The sequence below is a fragment of the Erithacus rubecula genome (genome assembly GCF_903797595.1).
Source record: "Erithacus rubecula genome assembly, chromosome: 14".
NCBI classification, from domain to species: Eukaryota; Metazoa; Chordata; class Aves; order Passeriformes; family Muscicapidae; genus Erithacus; species Erithacus rubecula.
Window position 1 is genome coordinate 714158 of NC_136666.1, and position 17728 is coordinate 731885.

Genomic DNA, 17728 nt, shown 5'->3' on the forward strand with positions numbered 1-17728 from the left:
CAGCGTGTCAAATGGATGTGCCATGCAACAGGACTAATTGTTCAACTAATTGTACGACAAATTGTTTATAAGCTGAGTGCAGAAAGCAAGATGGCTCGAGGAAGGCAGTGGGACTGCTGGTTACTTATTTTCAAACTTTGTTGTCTGTGTATTCAAGGAAAGAGCAGGTGACAAAGGACAGGAGTGAAAATACTTCCTCACCGATGTGAAAGCATGAGTTTATTTTTTAAGTTCTGGTAATAACGATCACAATATGGGTCTAAAGATGGTTTTTGAAAGAGGTGTTGCTGACAGCATTCACAGTTTTGACTTCTTTAAGACTGAAAAGTACATCATTAGGTAATTATGTATTTAGATGCTTTTCTTTAAGGTATTGCACTCTGAACAGAAGTTCAAGTATGTATCACTGTTTTAAAGAGAATTAACTGGACTCTCTAACGTATTAGAGAATAAGATAACATATTTAAAGAAAAGGAAGAACTACAGCAAAAATTGTTGCTTAACTTAATTCTCCCTCAGGCCTGTGTGTGCACTGAGTTCATACGTGAAACACAAAGATCATCTGTGCACCTTCCTTTCATTTTCCAAACTGAGTCTTCCTCTAGATGCAGATGTAGCCTATGCTCACAGAAACTAAAAATCCTGTTGTAGGAATGGTCAAATGTTTATCTTCTATGCATCTTGGAAATTTGTGAAAGGTTACTTTGGATATCCAGTTAAGAGTATTTGAATCTGAAATTTTAAATATAGCTTGCATTGCTCTGTGCCGGCTTGTTGAAAAATATTCTTATCAGTTCTATCCCTTTCCCTCATCTTTGTCATCTAAACTGATATTAATAATAGTAATGCATTATTTAAAATACTTATACATTAAAGTTAGGTCTCCTGTGTACACTGAGGTATATTGCAACAAGTCTTGAACTTGTCAGATTTGTCTTTAAATGAACATGTGTGCTGTACTCGCCGCCTGCTTCAATCAGAATCTCTATTGCCTCTTGGTTTTGTGCACTTTTACTGGGTAGCTGGCCTAAGCACCCACAGCACCTCTAAGTCTTAATGAGCACAGGCAGATAAAAAACAAGCACTGAACAATGATTTGGGTTTTGGTTTATGGATCTTTGCTATTCAAACATTCTTAAAATTAATCTCCGTATAAACTCTCCCCCAAATTAAAGCAGATCGTTTCAGTCATGTGGCTATTTCAAATATACATTGTTTGTACATTTAGATTAAGTTGCACCTTACAAGCTGTCTTTGAGAATGGGATTTTACTGCATTATGTATTCTTTCTAAAAATCAAAAAAGGCAAAATCTCATTCTGCCACAATATTGAGCTCAAATATTTGTGTCATGAAAACAATGAAGGGGGAAAAAAAATTAAAATTGCTTAGTATGCTGTTTAAATTTACATTTTCTTCTGAGATGTCCTTGATATCTGTCAAGCACTCAGTAGTCTGCACCTTGTACTTTCTCCAAGAGCCAGGAACTGTCCTGAAGTTTTGTTAAAAGGAGTCTGTTTTTTCTCACCTAGGTTTAACTTCTCATACCTTCAGTATCTGATGCTCATAATTGATCTGAGCTCAGAAAATCATCAGGCATCAGAAAAAAATCCATTGAACTGCCTGAAACAAATGAGGATCTCTATAAGGAAGAGATCTTGTAGCAAATCTGTGTAAGAACAATGTTTTACTCAAATTTACACACTGGAAGTGTCTTTTAGGATGGGATAATTACAATATTAGGAAATTCTGACCAAAGATAGATGACAAATAGCTCACAAATCTCAACCTGCTTTGTTTGACAGGGTAATTTTTTTAAAACAGTTTTTCAAAATTCTTTCCATTGCAGTTTTCTGAAATGACAACAAATGACTGAGTCCTCTTATCTTAGAAATCCCTACAGCAAAAAATTAGGGTCTACATTTACATTTTTATCCACTAAAGTATATCTAGGATTAATTATATACTAAAGCAGGTGTCATGGTGTTGAAATTTACAGAGAATTTCAGGGAAACTTTCCATTGCCAAAATTTCCTAAGCAGTTTGCAAACAACTGTAAATTTCCATCTGAAACCCCAGTTCTATTGTATGAGATCTTCATGCAGTTGTTGGCAAAGCTACAAAGTTGAGGGTTTTGTCCAATGTAACTACTGTAGTCATGCTACAAATTTGTATTATTGAGATAGAGATTCCAGTCTCAAGCCTGTGTGTGCTTATGGGAGGAGAATTATTGAACCTTACAAGACCTGTGCATTAAAAAAAATCGTTATCAGTCTTGAAAAACAAACCCTATATCCTGTGTGCTTACTGATTTCTTCTGTGGCACTTTTGTTTCCAAGTTTCATCCCTAACTCTTGTAAGAAATCAACTGAAATGAATTTTAATGTGAAGTTTGTCTCTGCATGGTTAATTTTTATTTAGACTTCAGCGGCAGAGGTGGTGTCCCTCATAAAGTCAGCTTTAAAATAATCTCAGATCCAGTAATCAGAACTCAAAACATCCATATTACAGACTAACACACAAGGAGCCAGTTTAGCACACGGTGGCACAATAAAATAGACCATTGCCACTTAAATAACCATGAGTTGCTAAAAATGTATGTCCTGCGAGCTTAGATATTTGCTTCATGTGGCAGCCGTCAGGAATCAAGTGTAACGACTCTTCCTAATAACGAATTTGACTTTTAAAGATTCATCCAGCGCTAATAGCTGCTTTCTGCTAACGGCAGCTGTTCCAAAGCACAGGGGCAATAATTGTCAAAACCTGAATTTCAGTCTCTCTCTCATTTTGCCCATTTAAAGCACGTTCTTAACCTTGGGATGTTTTACTTCCTCTTTTTGTTTTTTTGGTTTTTTGTTTTGTTTTTTTTTTTTTTTTTGTGGGTTTAATTTTGCGGTTTACCACAGCAAGCGGGTATTGTTAACAGTGCTGGTGTAATCTTTCCCAGACAGGCGCAGGAGGATGTGCTGCATCCAGGCGCTGGCCGGTCGGGCTGTGTGTGACCGCAGCCGCTCGCTCCGCCGCCCTTACGCAATCCGGGCTCGGGGCGGGCGCGGGGCTCGGGGCGCGGGGGTCGCGCGGGCCCGGGGGGCGGGGCGGGGGCTCCCGGCCCGTAGTACTACAGCGCGCGCCGCCCGCCGCCATTGGCCCGGCCGCGCCCGCGTGACGCGCGCCGGACGCGCGCGCGCGCGCGCCCCCTGCGCTCCCGCGGAGCGCCCCGCGCGCCGGCCCCGCGTTTCCAAGGCGACCCGGCGGGGACGGCGGGAGGCGCGCGCGGGATCGCGCGCGGGCGGTCCCCGGGTCCCTCCCCGCGCGGCCGCCGGTCCCGCGGGCAGCAGCAGGTACGTGCGGGCAGCCCCGGTCCGTGCCGCGCCCCGGCGCGGGCAGCGGCGCTCTGCCCCTCTGCCGCGCCGAGCCGCGCGACCGCACCGCGCTCCGGCGCGGGCGGCGGGTCCCTGCCGTGCCCCATCGCGGCCACGCGCGGCTCGGGGACCCCGGTCCCTCCGCCGCCCCCGGGGTCGGGCAGGGCGGCCCGGCGGGCTCCCCGCGCCGCGGTGGCGGGGGCCGCGCTGCCGGGGGAGCCCCTCGGCGGCGGACAAAGTTTGGCGGCGGGCGCCGCCTCCCGCCAACTTGCCGGCGGTGGGGCTGGGGTCTGAGGGCGCCGTGCCGCCTGCGGCCCGAGCCCCCCTCGGCGGGGTCAGCCGAGCCGCGGCCCGGCCGGGGCGGTGCGAGGCTCGCGCCCGCCGGTGTGCGGGGCCGCGGCCGCGCTGCCGCAGCCGGAGCGCCGGGAGCCCCGCGGGCGGGGTGAGGGGGCTCCCCGCGCCCCGCCGGACGGGCCCGGCCGGACAAGTTGGCGTGTGCGGACCCCGAACACCAACAGCCCCGGTAACGCCTGAGCGTGAAAGTTGCTTTTATTGTCTGTGTGTGTGTGCAAACCCACCCGACGGTGGTGCCTCGGCAGTTTCTTCATTGTGGATCTGTAAGGTGCTGCATCGCTTCTCGGAAACTCCCTGTCCTGCGGCAGCATCATTGCTTGCCCCAAAGAGAAAGGGAATAGTAGTTTCTTTTCTGGAGTTGAAATCCCTTTAGAGTCCTCCTTACTAGAGAATTTTCGGTTTGCTTTCCATATAATGTAATAAACTTAATAGGCCTTTTTTGTTAGATTTGTAGAGATGAAATTTAAATTGTGGAGGTTTATGAGCTATAACGTGCCGACATGTCGTAATAACTTTTCTTAAAAATAATAATACATGAACATGCATGCTTTCTGATCCTCTTAGTATAGTGAAGTTAGGGAAAGGTTTTGCAAAGTACATCTTCAGAATTGCTGGTTCTTATATGCAGGTTTAAGAGCAAACTGATCTACAAGCTGTGTATTAGAGCATGCACCTGACAGCAGTTGTAACAGCTGCAGATGCTATGTGTAAAAGAAGTAATGGTGTAGGGGTATTTACAGCTGTGAGTGCCATCAGCAGACAAGGCTCATTTGTCTGAATGCAGGGCACCTGTCACAGGCACACTGTCAGAACCTGCTGCTTTGCTCTGTTACTCTAAGGAATCCTGCTATTTTTGCAACTCTTATTACTGGGATTTGCGCAAGGAGGGGTAAGCAACCTCTGTACTTTTAATATGCTCTGATAACATTACTAACCAAGTGTGGATTAGATGAAACAATACTGATAATCATTTTTGATAGCTCCTGTGAGGATGCTGTGAGTTCCTGCAGGACACTTGTGAAAGGGTTATTGCTACCACTGTCACGTTAGGTGGGGGTTGTAAATTAGACTGTACAATAGTAGCACATAGATGTTTTGCAACAAGGTATTGCAGTTAGCATTGTGCACCAAGTATCTTGTATGGGAAAACATGAGTCTTGATGTTGTGAGCAATGTCTTGTGATGCAGAATACTCCGTGAAGAGAAGGGTAGGAATACTTCTCATTTACAGAGAATGCAGAATAAGAAGCGTGTGCTGCTTCAAATGTGCTGTGGTTCCTAAATGCTGGGCAGAGTGTGCCTCTGTCAGTGAAGGGACAGCGTGAGCGAGGAGCCCATTCCCAAAGCTGTGTGTGTGTGTGTGTGTGTGTGTGTACTCATCTTACTCATTCCTCTGTGCTTCTGAACTAAGGGCAGTTTCTGCAGCTCTGTCCTGATGCTATGGATTGCAGAATTGTTTAGGGCAAGATGCTGGTTTTGCCTGAAGGGCAGAAAGAGGTGGAAGTTGCATACAAAGTTAGATGTGGTTAGCAGGGTGTAATTATGCTAAAGACAGCAGTGGACAATGAGGACATAAAGCAAGAGTACACATCGGCTATTTCAGCCACAGAACTGGAGTAGTAGGTGAGATAGAGATCTGAACTCATGCTGGTTTATGAAAAGACCAGTCAGAAAATGAAGATGTGAACTACATATGCTTGTGGTGTGAGTAGCAGTGCAAGCCTGCTGCTCAGCTGAGGTGTTTTCAGAGGTGACTGGCAGCATAAATGCAGAGCATCACACGCAGTGTAGCTGTCTCCCTTCTCCCTGTGCCTGTTCCCAGAGGTTAGTTGGGATAAGTGTGATGGCAGCTCTGAAGGTGCCCTGTACAAGGTGCTTGCAGCTCCTTGTGCTCTGCCTCTCCTGGCCCCCAGTACTGGTGTGCTGTTAGACCAGCTTGGCTTCAGGGCTGCCTGCCCCAAACCTGGCTACCTGGCTGTTGTCTCTGCTGGGCTCTACGCTGCCGAGTGTCACGCTGCAGTAGTATTGCATCACAGATCACTTTTAGCACAGAGGGACAGAACTATCCACATCTCCAGCATCATCAAGTGCGTGGTTTCAGTGTTACTACACATGATGAGGTCCAGATTAGGAGGAGAAACTGCACTGCCCTGTGAGATCCTGTCATGACTAAAATTTACCTGTATCATCAGTGTTCGTTTAAATTAGTTGCATTACCTGGCAATAGCACAAGAATTAATTGAATTGTGTTAGCAGGACAAAACTGCATCTTTTATTAGAGCAACAAATGGGGTGTTACTTCATTTATAGTGGTGCTCAGCTAAACTGCTTCCTGGACAATGGGATTAACTAACAGGAAAAAATGCCTTATTCCTATGAGCACTGCAGTGTCAATATTGACATAGGAGACTGAGCTGGAGTCCTTTTTGCCACATATGTTAACATCAAAAGTGTCCAGTCAGTGCCATTTGAAGAATCTACATTGCTAGTTGGTATATGAGAGGAGCACTGAGGTTTGGTTCCTCCTTTTCCTTTCCTCACTGGTCCTAGAGTCATCCTGTGTGCTGCTGCAGGGTATTTGCCACACTCTTGTTAGGCTCAGTAATATGAGAGATAAATCTGGAATGAACAGTGTCGAAAAATGGGGAGTTCTGGATTTTTTTACTTGGAAAAAATTTCTGAGCTTTTGGGAATATTTTTGTAGTGTAAGTGGATATGAGCACACTTGGTGAAATGCCATTTGCAAGAGAAGAGTGAAAAAATAGTAAAAAGTTGGCTTCTTATTGCTCTGGGGTAGAACTTTGCAGTTCATTCTTTGTCTCTAGAGGCTTCTGAACAAGGTGACCTCTTCTCCTCCAAATTCTAGGTGGTTTGTTGTGGGCAGCAGCAGAGTTAGGTCAGTCTCTGTCATATTTCAGCCCACCCATTTGCTGGGCTTAGGATTTGGTGTGACAAGTTGATGTATTAGGGTTTAATTCTTAATGTAGTTATAAGGTCCTGGTGAAGCCTGTAACCTCCATATAATCCCGTTAAAATCACTGGGTTTGCATGAATTGAGTGAAGTCAAATTCGAGTAGCAGTGGAGATTTTCCAATGGCACTTGTTAATAATGTTAATGCTCATCAACTAAGCATTATAAAATGCAACATCAGCTTGTTTCTCACTTTATTACTCTGTCCCACTTGCATTTTATCATGACTAGAGTTCAGTGTTTGATATGTTTCAACTAAAATTACTTTGGGGCAGTTTTTATGTCTTTTCTTGCATCTGTAAAGCACTGTGTGTGCCTATAGCATTACACACAAATGAAACTGCCTTTGAAAATGTATGTTCAAATCCACTGGTGGCAGAGTTAGACCTGTAAGTCAGCAAATACCTGATTTGGGATTGTGCAGATACAATTCTGTGTATCTGCTCACTGAATGAGGCAGTGGTTTGCAGGAAGAGTAGTATGTGATCTTAATAGGTGAGGGGAGAATTAATGCAAATGGAGCTAAAGTAATAGGCTAGTTTAAATGTGATGCTTCCGAATTTTCCAAATCTTTGCTTTCAGCCCAAATAACCTTGTAAATTAGCTTCTAACAGGAAATCTCTTGGTACTGGGCAGTTTAGTCCTTTTTGTTTTGTTGTTTAGATTTTTTGGGGTTTTTTTTGGGGTTTTTTTTGTTTTTTTATTTTTTTTTTTTTGGTTTTTGTTTTTTTTTTTTTTTTTTTTTTTGTAAAATTACACTACATGGAGGTATAAACTTCTCTTGTTGACTTTAAAAAATCCCTAAATGGGATTTGAGCCTTCAGTGGCGATTTCTAATTCAGGTAATTGCCTTACTTGGTAATAAGGTTACTGGATGACCGGGGGAAGCACCTTTGGGTTCTGTGCTTTGTGTAGGGGAACAGCAGGTGTTTCATCCTCCTTTCATCCTGCTCTGTGTCCTGTGCTGTTTAACCTCAGCAGCCTGCCAGTGCTTACAGCAGGCTCTGTTCTGACCAGGTACCAGGGGCCCAGCCCTGTACAGGGAGTCTGTGTCCCTACGGAATGGCTTTGGAGAGGCTACTGAATACTTGATTAAAAAAAGCAGGCAGGCAGAGGAAAACACTTCAGTTTAACTTGAATGGATTGCCATGAGACAAAGAGCATCTTTGCTCTTCCAGGGAACTTCAAAGGCTGCCTGCAGAGAGGCAAGTGTCAGAGCTTTTCAAAAAAGTTGTGAAAGTCTTTGTAGTGGAAAGTGTTATGTCTCTGATATTTAAGTGTGCCTACCAGGTTTTTCCATTAATAGAAAATGAAAATTTGTGTATAAAAATAGCAAAATACAAGTTTTATTGAAGTTAGTGATGCTTCTACTGTTTAGTTATTTTGTAGTTTTCCTTCAATGTTTTTGTTCAAGTTTATAAAAAAATTTCTTACAGAAAAGTAGCCATTTGGGCTACAACTACAACTACTACATCAATTTAGCTGATGATACAAATGTAAAGAAAGTTCTTCAAGTGAACTAAAGAGCTTCTGTTTGTAATAATCACAGTTAGCAAACATACAGGATGTAAACATGGGGCATGTGGTGGGTCTCAGCAAGCAGTGCATAATTTTTCTCTGCATATAATAGCTGCCTGCATTTTACAGCCCACATATAGCAAATAATTGCATTTTTATCTGCAATTATAAAAGTAGGCAGCTTTGAAAGCAACTTTTTAACAGGAAAGTGAGATGTGGATCAAAATTCACATGTTAATTGCACAAGTGTATTTGAAAAAAGCCAGTCTGAAAGATTTTTCTTGCACTTTTTTTTTTCTTCTGTTACCAGCTGCCTCCTCCAGAAATCTGAATGCTCTCTTTTTTTTTTTTTTTTTTTTTTTCTGTTCAGTCTTAAGAAGGATTTTGAGAGCAGGAGCAGTAGTGTAATTAAATAGATATGTTTAACTTGGAAAGGTGTTATTTTTAGGACTAGCTCAAAAGGGCAGGTACTCCTTGAAGACATTATAATATGGCCAGATTGTCTCCTCCAACTAAAGAGCAGTACAAGACACGGGCAGCAGCGAAGTTTACTTAGAAGTTTTTGACACGTGTTGTCCCTGGGCAGGAAGAATGGAGAGGAGGCTGCAGAGTGGCAGCTCCTGAGCCTCGGGGCTCAGCTGGGAGGGGCTGCCCCGGGGGGAAATCCTCGTTCCGTCTCTTTCCCGGGGCAGCTTCTCTTCCCCGCGCTGTGCTGGTGTCCTGGAGCGCTCGCTCTCAGGGGCTGTGCTGGGCAGCGGCTCCGCTGAGCTGCGCTCGCTGCGCACCCGGGCACGGCAGCGGGGGAGCGGCTGCGTGCGCCTGCTAGGAAAGGGTCTGTACGGAGCGGACGGGCACACCGCAGAGAGATGGTTCTCCCTACTCTCTGTTCTTTTTTTTGTGGCTCGCATTTGCAGACTTTTCCACCTCTGAGCAAAGGGGAGCATATGGCAGTGTGCTGTCCATCTGGTTGCCACTTACTGTGAAATCATTATGCAGTCAGATTTGGCCCCATCTTGAATTTCTTAGGTAGGTAAAACTGTTACTAGAATGACAGCTGAAGTGTTTATACTGAGCTGTAAATGTGAATTAAGCACAGAATGAACACAAAGGGCTCTTTCTGAATATTTTCAATCTTCTACATTAAAAAAAAAAAAACCCAACTTGTGCTATGCTAGTATTTAAAGCAAATAAGGCTGGGATCCTCATTGTGAACAGTAGAGTCTTCAAGTACAGATAAAAGACAAGTCCTATCCTGGAGGATTTGCAGTCTAAACACTTTCTAAGAGAATATAGTGAATGGTGGGCGATGCTGAGGAACCCCCTAGTTGTAGAGATAATACTGTATGTGTGTCATGAAAAATTGCTTGTGCATTTTTACATCCTAGCACAAGCTTGTCGCGTTGTCTCTTAAAATGCACAGCAGGTGTTATTTCAGGTCCTGTGCATTTTGGGTATGCCCAATATTTCTTATTTACTTGCATATCAAGGATCAGCACTGGCAAAGAGAAATCTTATTGTCTTTGGCACCATGAGCACGTGTACATTTTGTTATCACATTTCACATTGCAAACATGGAAATAGTAACAACCTGGTTTTCCTCTAGTTGTCTAAAGGAGTACCACTGAAAAAAACAATTAGGTGATGTTTATGCTGTAATATTCTGATACCTTATCTGCAGACAAGAGTACCTGCTACAGTAGTTTTTAAATTCAATTTATTTTACACTTAGGAGAGTTAACTTTTGTACATTTTCTATTGTGTAAGTTAAGAGTCTGTTTCTCATGCAGCCACATGGAAAAGCTTACATTTTTTGTCAATTGGAACATGTGGCTATACAAGTAGAAAATAAGTTAGAAGAAAGTTATTTATCTAGAACAATCATCCTTGCTGTTTAGAACAGGGATCCTCACTTTTGATTGTTACATGCATACTTATTATAAAGTACTGTTGCAGTGATTCCACTGTGGTATGTGATATGAAAGTGCTTGTGGACTGGGAAAAAGCTTTGTCTTTGTGGAGGAGAGTGGCTAGAATTTGTTCACTGCATTCTTTAAAGTTTTTATTTTGTTTTGAACGGAAGTGCTGTAAAGTTTTTAAACATCATAAGTATTGAGATTTTTTTGCCTTTTTTCCTGCAAGTACCTATTTAAAGGACTGTAGATAGCTTTCTGAAAAACTTTTGTTCTGTACTGCAACATGCAATGAGAAAAGTTCATTTTAAGTTTTCAAAAGAAAATCCTGAGTTTGAGATTTACTCCAAAGGAATTGTTAATTGTTAATTATTGTTGAACAGGTATTCTCTGCATTAGTATGTCTTCCAAGTGTTTTAAACTGGGAATTCAACTCTGAGTACACAGCAGTGAAACAAAGCTGTCAGTGGGAATTCTGAGTAGATGTAGGGAGGAGGAAATATTTCATGGCTTCTGGTCTGTATTCCATACTATTTCCTAGAGTGTGGTGAGAGCTGTGGTGATGTACAGCCAGGCACGGGCTGTAGCAGCACTTGAGGACTCTGCTGGCTCAGCTGCACCTTGCACTGCTCTGTGCAGTGACTGGTGCTCTCTGGAATTGTTATCCCATTCAAAAGAAAAAGAAGAAGGAAAAAAAAAAGAAGAGTGGCACAGAAAAATTCAAAGCTTTTCTTTTAGCCCCAGTTCTTTAGTTCAGAACATCAAGAGTACTTCCTGAGTAGTGTTTGAGGGTTTTTTAATGCATGGTGTCATATGACTTGGATTGAAGTTTTCTGAAAAATATTTTATTTCAGAGTTTGTTGTGGATAAATCTGTGATGAATCTAGATATGACATGCTGAGTGAGATTCGTGGATATTTTCACCAAACTTGTCTCCCTGCTATTGCTTTTAATGTGAAAATGAGGGAGAATTCCTTTAGTAGTTTGCTTCTCATGAGATAGAGGTGACTGGTACAGCAGTTTCTCTCTGGCTTTAGAAGTCAGAATAGTCACCATAGTGATTCCTGAGACTGACATTTGAAAAAGATGATATTTAGTTAAAGGTTCTAAAGGTTTTTACTGTAGTCATACTGGCCTTCTTCCTGCATCTATTACTCTGCTGTAGAAAAAGAAGTAACTGCTGTGCAGGTAAAAAGCCAGGTTCTAGCTAAGGAAAAGACTATAACAGCTGGCTTGAAGTACTGCTTTTAGGCTGGTACCCAGGCTTCGTATCCTGCCAGAAGGTAGGAGTTTTGATGTGTAAATGAAGGTATTCTTTGAAATGCTGGGAAGGCCTGGAGTGCCAGGCAAAGGATTCCCTCAGGAGCCCAAGGAATAGGAGCTCAGGAACTGTTACAGCCCTTTGAATCTCGAGCTATGGACTGTCCAGTTGTAAGGGTGCTGTCTGGTTTATTTTTCAATTACACTTGCTTCTGGTTAAAAATGCTCAGCAGCAGCTTCCTTGTCAGCTTTTCTGAAATTTGGGAGTGATGGCAGAAACTTGGTGGTTTTTCTATTAGCAGTTGGATATTTTACCCAATCTGAGTGCTCCCTTCATTCTGAAGCGTAGGTAGGCTTGTTGCTTTTGGAGAAGTTCTTTCAGTATGAAATGATTTCCTGGTTTTGGGGGCAGGGACTGCAGTCCGTGTAACTGGTAACCTGCCAAGCACTGGGTACAGTGAACTAGCAAACAAAGAGTGATTGGTTATTTGTTTGAAGCTTTGGGAATGCAGAGTGCCCGTGTGACTGGCAGCAGCTGGGATGTGCTGATGTTTGCTGGGTTAAATGGAGAAGTGTATCTCTATGAGGAGGGTTCCACAGCCCCATCTAAGAACACTTCACTGGTGCTTTCACTGCCTTGATGCAGAGATTTCATGGACTGACTGAGCACAGCAAGTCAGAGAGCTTTCTTCTGCTTCATGCCTCCAAATTAGGATTAAGGTACGTGGGACAAATTGACTGGCAAATACAGGTTTGCACAGTTCATTTTGTCAAGAGAGGGAGGACTTTATACCCTAGTGCCTGTGTATTTCACAAGCTTAAAAAAATCACTTTGAAGCATGCTGCCTTTTTGTTGATGGCTGTATGGGGCAGGAGCTTTCTCTCCTGGCAATGTCTAATGAAATTCAATACTTATCTTGGTTAAATGCTATCATAAGGTGATGCCAAGTGTCCTTTCCTGGAATGAAGGTACAAAAAAGGGAAGGCCAGTGTTTGAAATATTGAGGTATAAAAACAGAGGATTCAATATTGGAAGAAAAACTGATAGCAGTCATATTTGCCTTCCCTAGATGGACATCTGACCTTGGGGCTTTTGGTTATGTTTAAATGGTTTAGCAAGGCTGGTTTTTTCTTAGTTTCCCTGAGTGTATAAAGCACACTGCATGAACAACATTTGGCAGAAGAGGAGCAAAATATATCTGAAACCTTTAATTATATACTGTAGGCAGCACTGTCTAGGTCAGAAGACACCATATTATCAAATAACATATTACAGACATTCAGAACTTGCACAGTAGCTTGATTATTCAGTGAATAATTGGGCTTTGTTAAGCAGATAATGGCACTGTTTGCATTCAGAGCCTAGGTTTGAAGTATATGACATAGAATATTTGTATTTTAAATCATCTGTTATCCAGCTGATGTAAGAACTAAATAAAACAGAGTTCAGTAAAAGCTTTTAGGATGGTAGACTGCCTGTTCTGCTGTGCATCTCTCACTGACTGTATCATAACTGCAGTTCTGAAGGTGTTGAAGAGATATATTTTTTGTTTTGTTTTGTTTTTGTTTGGTTTGGTGTTTTTTTGTTTGCTTTGTTTTTGTTTTATTGAATTTAACTTTGTATGGGTGTTTGCAGCAGTGCTTGAGACCATATAGACTGTTTAAACGTAGACTGTATTAAAAACCAAACAGAAAATGCCCTGAAGAATAAAACAGTTTGGAGCTTTCTGAACTGCTGGTGGGCAGAAAGGGAAGAAAATAAATAGTGAGGGAGAACAAGAGTATGAAAAGCAAATGGGATCTATGAGAGAAATGCCATGTCTTTGTGTGTCACACACCACACCTTATTTTGCTTATCTAGAGGACAGAAAATATTTCTGCCTTATGAATATTTACTTAGGCTTTTTAATCCTTAAAGATCCCAAGGTGGAATATGAAGTTATTGGCTGCAGTGTCAATAGCAGATAATTTTTACAAATATGTCAGAATATGAGCTCAAGTAAGTGTGCAGGTTCCTTGGGTACTCATTTCTGTAAGCTGATGCTTGAGGGTGACTGTGAGCCTGGTAGAATCCCCAGTGCCACAGAACTCAGTTTTGTGCAGGTTGGGGAGCAGGTGATGAGGAACATCTGGGTTTTATCTTACTTTCTTTTTCCCAAGATGGAATTTAAAAGAAAAGCAGTAAGGTGATAAAATTGTTGCCTTAAAGGACAACAAAAGTGATCAAGCCCACTAAAGTAATGGTTTTTTGTATCAGGTGCAGCATAGTCAGCTAACCAGAACACATGTTCTCTGTCTGTGACTATTTAGCCTGCAGAAGATCAGCCTGCCTTGCAGTGGAGGAGTTGTATTTTCCTTATGAGCTAAATGCCCATTTGAGCTGTGATCAGCACTCTGCCTTCCCTAAGGAGATAGCAGTGATTGTAGCATTTATCATACATAAAGGAATCTGTCTTGCTCTATATATCTGCCAAAAGACATGTGAAAAATAGAGACCAAGGCAGCAGCATCCATGATCTCAGTAACCCCTCAGACAACAAGAGTGATGGTGAACTAAGGAAATCACTGCTCCCCTTCTCACCCGAGCCTCATATTTAGCCACAGCAATAGTTTGGAGCTGGGCTGATTTAGAAGCCTATGTGTAAAGGAATCTGCTATCAGGGTATTGGCTGAAAGGTTTGTGTAGTGCATGAAGCTGTTGACCTGTGCTGCAGACACATGAACCTGCAGGTGAAAGCAAATTCTTGTTCACACCAGAAATTGAGTACCTGAATAGAGTGCCATGGCTTACATTAAAAATGGTTACTTGAAGATTAAATGACAGAGTGGGCAAGGGTTGGAATTCTTGGTGTTCAAGGAAAAATTGTAGTGCATAGAATTGCTTTAATAAAAGCAGGGAGTTAGTTTGGGTTATTTAGGATTGAAAAAAGCACAGAATGTAATGTGTGTTCTGCTGTCATCAAGCAGCCCTGTGACTGAAGCAGAGACATAAAAGCAAGGGCAAAAGTTCTATTCAGGGAAGGAAAGATGGAGCAGACTTAAGTTGCAAAGCACTTTTTTAATGGAAAAGCACTGGATATTAGAATTTTGCTTTAGTCCTTTGCTCTATAACACGTAGCAAAAATGATGGATTGGTGATTCTTCTGACTTGGCAAAATTAGGGCTGCTCCCTGGAAAATGCAGCAAAAGAGCCTCAGAGGCTGCTCTGGGTATGCTCGCAGATTTGTGTGCCTTTGCAAGAAGAGAAGAAACAAAGGACTTGCAAGGCAAGATCAAAATAAAAAATGATGTATAAAAGATGCCATACATGACCTGTTTTTCAATTCTCTGCTAAGGGCAATGAAGCTGCATCATGTGTAAGTTCTAACGATTTTCCTCATGTCAAGCTAAACATTCCCTTCGTTTTTCCCTCTAAGGACTGAACTATAAGCACTCTAGTGATTCAAGCAGAGACAGATCTGTATGTAGCAGCAGCATGTCCACTGAGCTGCTTCCCTTCTTGCCTGTCTTATTGTGTGTGCTGTCAAAGATGTGAGAGTTGCTAATTGCTAATTTAACATCCACATGGAAGGACAGATGACAGCATTTGTATGTCCATTGCTTGAGTTTGTGTATCCCCTGTGCAAGGAGTATGGCAGTGTTTTCAAGCTTGGATTTTTGTCAGTTTTGATAGTTTTGTGTTTGTTTTGGTGCTTGGGTAAGTGTGTGTTTAAATTAGTTTTTATCTTATCTCTGATATATAGTTTTGCATTTTTATAATAATTTATAACTGATTGTTATAAATTATATATTATGCAACTGAAGTGTTGGAAGAAATTATTGAGGCATGTTTTGTTATTAAACTAAACACTGTTCATGATTACAATTTATTTGCCTGGAAAATCCTACTAAGTTTTTTCCTTAAATAAGCAGGTAAGCTCTCTTTTCCTTCCCCAGTTTTCACAAATTCCAGCACTGTGTCTGCTGATGAAGTGAGTAGGTGGGGTTAGGAAAAGCATTTCAGCCAGGTGGACTTTTTGTCATTATCTGTAATGTATGTATGTACATGTGGATCCTGCAATTTTTCTGCCTTCTGGGCTCTCATTAAATTCATCCTGCTGCAGAGCTTCAAGTTTGATTTGTACTTTTTACCAAGTTGTCTCTGGGATAGCCTCTTATCCCATTGATTTGCTGTGATATTTTTATATTGATAGTAGCAAGAGGAGATGTTTAAGGAGAAATATTTTAAGAATTTCAAACATGCTTTTCATCTTCTGGACACAAACTGGTACAGCAGAGGGGAGAAAAGTCAGCATAATGTGACCAGCCATCTCTAAGTTGTTGATGGAGCAGAGTTTGAGAACATCTGGACTGTGAAATGCACCTCTTGAACTTTCATTGATTGGTTCCTTGGGCTGCCAGCCAGGGAGGGTATTTTTAGATACTTGCAGCAAATCTTATTGCATGTGAGAGAATGCCAGATCCATAGTTCATCAGCTGCTGTTTTTCACTAAGTAGGGAAAATGGATCTGGGTTTAAATTAAATAGTTAATTTGGTGCTGCATTGCAGAGCACAGTTTTGCAGCTGTACCTGAGTTGGCTTTGAACTGGGCAGCCTGGCAACTAGTCCCATAGCCCAGCACAAGCTGTGCTAATGCAGAGAGGAAAGCCATTGGCCTGGACACAGCAAAGCAATCTTTTCTTTCACTTAGCCATGGCCTCTGAAAGCAGAGATGGGAAAAATGTGTGTGTGTGTTTAGTTTTTATGGTTCGCCATATATTTTATACCAGAACAAAGGGAAGAATATTAATTTAATAAAAATGAATGGGTTGACTCCTTCTGTGAATGAAATGTGATGCATGCTGCAGTTACATAGCACACTAGAGTACAGCTGTTCCCTGGGACATTTGGAAAGGGGCACTTTCTTGTTAAAAGCAGGAGGAAATAGTTCTGCCCTGCAGCTGCAGCAGTGGACAGGGCAGTGGTGAAATGTGTGCTAAGTGTGGGGCTGCCTGAACTGATCCAATCTCACTGGTTGCCTTGGTCCTATCACATTCCCAAAGGATTCTGCTCTTGGTTCAGGGTGAACTGTGGTTTGGCCTGCCTGTATTTTTAGCCTTGCTGCCTGACACTACTTCTGAGTGGCAGTATTCTCTGAAGCTCATCACACTTGCTTTGGGTACCTCTCTGTTTGGTGCTCAGTAGAAGAGTGTTTCCAATATTACCAGCTCTTGAAATTACTTGTTAATGGAGTATCTTGTCAAAACCTTATTCATCTTTGATTCAAGACAGCAATTTTCCTATGCTGAAGCATTCCCTGTTTCTCATGCTGTCTGTCCTGCAATTTCTCCTCTGTTCAGCATCAGTATGGTAGGTCTATTAAAATAACTTATGTTGATAAGGTATTAATCTATGTTTGTTCAAAACTGTGTGATCTTAATACTGCAAACAATGCCTCAAAGTAAGTACTTCAGAGCAGGGGTTATATCACTTTAAAAACCACCTTCTAAATCACCTACTGTGTCTCTAAGTAGCATGTGAATAGCTAAAGTGTGGGCCAGCTTTCTGTGTTCATTTCTGTTCATTTCTAGGACCTTAAAATTCCAGGATTCTGCTGGTCCTTCTGGTGCCTCTGCTGTGTTGGCTGCAGTGGGGTTGGCAGTGTCAGCTCTCACTGGGAGCAGATGCTCAGCACCATCTGAAACCTCTCTGCCCCCAACTCCTGAGTGTGAGCTCTGCAGCTCATAACCTGCCAATTGGCAAAACTGGCTTTTAAAAGAGTATGTGGAGAGTGACAAGAATTATACAAGAGAGTATTTTACTAAGGACCAGTGGTTTGGAGCTATGGAGATGAGAAATGAAGGCTCACAAGATACTACCCCTTTAAATCCCATATTGGTCTTTGCAGCAGATTGTCTCATTTCTAGTGCTTGTTTTTACAGTGACAAGGGCAGTAAATCTCTCACCTGATGCCAGTATCATCTTAATTCCTCGCAGATATTGGTTTTTTTGAAAATTTGTATTGGTTTTGATTTTATATTTCTGATCCAAATAAATTTCAAAAACAATTTTATTTTTTGAATATTTTCATACGTATCTGAAAAAACCTCAACGACCTACACTTATATTACTGGAGGCTTTTTTTCTATTGGAAAGTGGTGGGGTTTTTCCCTACAGAATGCTAGACTAAAAGTCAGAAACTTGAATACTAATTCAGATTTTAGCTTGTGTTTCTTATGTGGTCTTGGGCTTTGTGTTTAGTTGGGGAATATGTATTGAGTAACTTATTTAAAATCTGTTGAAGGTGCTGGGGAGTCTGGCTGAGTTTGATAGATTGTTTAGCAGATAATGGCTGGGTTGGAGGGGTTACTGCA

General features: G+C 42.1%; 1 protein-coding gene across 4 annotated transcripts in view; it reads right to left on the reverse strand.

Annotated features, from left to right (window-relative positions):
- The window catches only part of NRG4 (neuregulin 4), a 44301-nt gene that overhangs the window by 17637 nt on the left and 8936 nt on the right, over nt 1–17728 (reverse strand). Inside the window, exon 1 of one of the 4 annotated variants that reach the window (XM_079317894.1) lies at nt 2924–2972. The exons of 2 other annotated variants lie outside the window; for them this stretch is intronic. The gene's annotated coding sequence lies outside the window, so the exon portion shown is untranslated. Of the gene's footprint in view, nt 1–2900; nt 2973–17728 lie in introns of those variants that run through there. One more of the 4 variants, XM_079317893.1, reaches the window with a different exon arrangement.